This window comes from Lissotriton vulgaris, unplaced genomic scaffold (genome assembly GCF_964263255.1).
Source record: "Lissotriton vulgaris unplaced genomic scaffold, aLisVul1.2 SCAFFOLD_1567, whole genome shotgun sequence".
NCBI lineage: Eukaryota > Metazoa > Chordata > Amphibia > Caudata > Salamandridae > Lissotriton > Lissotriton vulgaris.
The window spans coordinates 418,804-422,569 of NW_028244901.1; positions in this window are offsets into that span (position 1 = coordinate 418,804).

A 3,766-nucleotide genomic window follows, 5' to 3' on the forward strand; every position below is an offset into this window, starting at 1 on the left:
ATTATAGGTCATTGCCCCGTCCCGGTCTGAGATGGTTCGCCCGTTTAAGGCACGTAGATTATATTCGAGAGCTAAAGCATTCAACTGGATAGCTCTGGCTGTCCATTTCTTAATGGGAGGGAGAGTTAGGGCAGGTATAATCTGCCTCCAGTCCTCTGGGCTGAAACCAAGTTTCTCTTCATCATCTAGGGGTTCGAATGTACAATTAAAATCCCCACCCACCAGTACCCGGATTGATTCCACCGCAGTCTCCTTGAATTACACAGGTACGCTTACTTGTCCTACCCCGTCCATCCCCCTACTCCCCTCATCCTGAGGCCTCGCCCACGCTCACACCCCGCTTCCTTTTCATTCGCAGGATCTGCGTCCTTCGTTTGGTAGAGACTGAGACGGCCTATTGGGCACTTTTGAGTGGTTTTGAAATGATTGCTTTCTCCCTCCCCTCCCGCCCGTTTCTTACACGACCCTTTTTCCCTCCTAGTACCCCCCGTGCATACGCATTGCCGTTTCCTGAAGACGGATCACTCTTATGTATCCGCTCGCGTTCCAGGTATGTTTCACTTAACGCCCCCCGCTCACACTTCTATTTCCTTCACGGCTCCCCCGCGCTGCTTTTCTGCGCTGTGCTCCTCCTACCCCGTGTAGGCTAGATACTTGCTAATTTCCCTCCCATCCCGATTGTCGAGCCCTTCCAGCACCACCCAAGCCACCGGACGCCTCTACTGACTCCACCCAACGTTGTAAATTACGCACAATCCGGCTTCTAGCTCAGCCCAGCTCATCGACTCCCAGACTTTTGCCTACCCCATGCACCCTCCCGCCCACACAGTCTCGCCAGCCTGTTGTCTTCCGCTGAATACTGTCACACGCCATGCCGAACGCCTCTGCTGGCTTTTCCCTTCCCGGTTCCCGGCCTCCCCCTGCCGCCCCCGCCTTCCCGCTCTCTTCCTAGATTCCCCTTCCCTTTCAGCGCTGATTAATGCTTCAGTTACCTTGCCATATCTGGCACGCTTGCCATTCTCTGACCAGGTCCTCCCCCTCATTCCACTTGTTCTTCAACCTACTTCCCAGGCGGCCTTCTGCCTTCTCCCTGCGCATAGCTACACGCACGCGCTTACTCCCCCCTGCCTCCCCTTGATTTGTCCTCTCCTTTCCGCAGCACTTCACAAGCCAGACAACCCTGTCCTGAAGACGATCCCAATTAAAGAGGATCAAAACGCCATCGACTCTGCAGTGCAATACTAGGCACACTCTCCACCGTGGCTCAATATAAATTGCAATTTACCTTATACAGTGATGTCATTTTGTAACCATTCTTGAGCCATCCACTGTATATTATTTGCACTACTGTTCACTGTGCACCGTCCACGATGTTCACCCTATCACTTGCGTCGCCACTTTCTTCACTTACACGTTCTTGAGCACCAAGTGCATTATGGTTGTCACATGATTTTTCTTATACAGTGCTGCAATAACTGTATATGCCTGACCATGAAAAAGTTTTTTGAAGAAATAATAGATGATTAACAAACTGAAATCAAATGAATAGTGGTCTCTTTATTTCTGTCATTGTAATGCTTGCTGCATACATGCTTATTTGTCTTAAAACATTACCTGTTGGGATACTGTTTATTTATCTACCTGCTCTGTATAAAAGCATGCATGAAGCTTGCACTGCTGCTTTTGCAAAGCTGTTCGTTCTGCCTAATCCTAACGCTATAGTTAAAAATAAAGTAATGGGAATATTTATTTATTTATTTTGGAATTTTATAAAGCGCTTGGTTACGCGCTCCGGCGTGTCCCCGCGCTGAGAGTGAGCATGTGAGAGGGTTAGGAGATTAGAGCAGTGCTAGTCGGAAAAGGTGAGTTTTGAGGGCTCTGCGAAATTTAGCCTCAGAGGGTTCGAGGCGTAATTCAGTGGGGAGCAAGTTCCAATTCTTGGCTGCGAGGAGTCTGAACGATCTGCCCCCCATACGAGCTTTATGGATTTTGGGGACAGCAGCCAGACCAATGCCAGAGGATCTAAGCAACCGTTCTGGTCTATAGGGGGTGATGAGGCTGTTTAGGGGGGCGGGTGCTCTACCTCCAAAGATGCGATGACACATGCATAAAGCTTTGAAGGTAATCCTTTCACGGATCGGAAGCCAGTGAAGGAACCTCAGAGCGGCTTTAGAGGGCGTTCTCCTAGGAAGCCTCAGCACCAGCCGGGCTTTGGCGTTCTGCAGTACCTGAAGACGATTGAGACTTCTGGCTGTGATACCCAGATATAAGAGATTGGCATAGTCGAGTCTCGCTGTAACCAAGGCATGCACACAAGTCTGTCTGGCACCCACAGGGAGCAGGTCAAGGACCTTACGCAAGCTCTTGAGTATCCCGAAGCACATTCCAACCACCCGATTTACCTGGGGTGCAAAGGACAGATCGGAGTCGAATAGTACCCCGAGATTTTTGGCCTGTTGACACGGCACAGGGGTAGATCCCAGACAGTCCGGCCTCCATACCGAGGACCACACAGACGGGCCTCCCCCCACCACGAGCACTTCAGTCTTGGACCCATTCAACTTCAGGCAGTTGTTAGACATCCAGGAGGCAAGCTCCTGCATGCAAGCACTGAAGTTGAATGCCGCAATTCCGGGTGCCCGTGACAGAGAGATGACCAGCTGTGTGTCGTCGGCGTAAGATACTAGTTGGATGCCATACCTTTCCACAATGGTGGCTACAGGGGAGGCGTAAAGGTTAAACAGGGTGGGGCTTAGGGCAGAGCCCTGGGGAACCCCTTGATCGAGATTGAATACACGAGAGTAGTGTTCTTCCTGTCTAACCTGAAAGCCCCTCTCCGTCAGGAAGGACTGTATCCATCTGAGTGCCACCCCATTTACTCCGCCATTGTTAAGACACTGTAGCAAGATGGAATGTGCTACAGTGTCAAAGGCGGCACTTAGGTCAAGTAAGATGAGAGCCATAGTATGTCCCTCATCTACCCCTTGCCTGATGGTCTCGCGGGCCATGAGCATCGCAGACTCCGTGGAGTGGCGTGAGCGAAATCCAAACTGGGTGGGATGAAGAAGTTTGGCTTCCTCCGCAAAAGTCATAAGTTGGAGGTTGGCCATCTTCTCTGCCACTTTGGCCATGTAGGGGAGAAGGGAAATAGGCCGGAGGTTGTCCAGTCTGTCCCAGCTGAGGTTAGGTTTTTTTTGGAGCGGGAGCACAATCGCTTGCTTCCACCTTTTAGGTACGGTGCCGGTCCTGAAAGAAAGATCCAGAACATCTCTGATGTAAGGTTCAAGGACTTCAATACTCCCTCCAAGAAGTTTCGGTGAGGCCGGATCACGAGGGGATAAGTGGTATACAGTGCATCCATTTATTCCTTGTTCTAAAACTGTTTCTTTTCTACTTCGCTATTAGCTCTTATTTGGGCCTGAGATGTATCTGAAACTAAATTTTGAAAAAGTCTGGTCATGCGCAAAAGACACCCAAGATGTACAAGTCATGGCATTGAACGGCTGCCAGAAACAGTCTCATCCAAGATGTGCCTGGGAAGATGACCCTTCACCCTCTCGAAGGAAGCTAAATCATACAATGTTAATACAATGTATTTACTAATAGAACATCCATTGTTGAGTGGAATAAAGATGTCATGTGAAAATAAATTGATGGGCGGGTACGAAAATTTGAATAAGAGATGGAGAAAAGTTTATTTTTGCTATGATGTGATGACCTCTGCCCATGTCTTGTCCATTCGAAATTGGGGATCCTTACACTTACA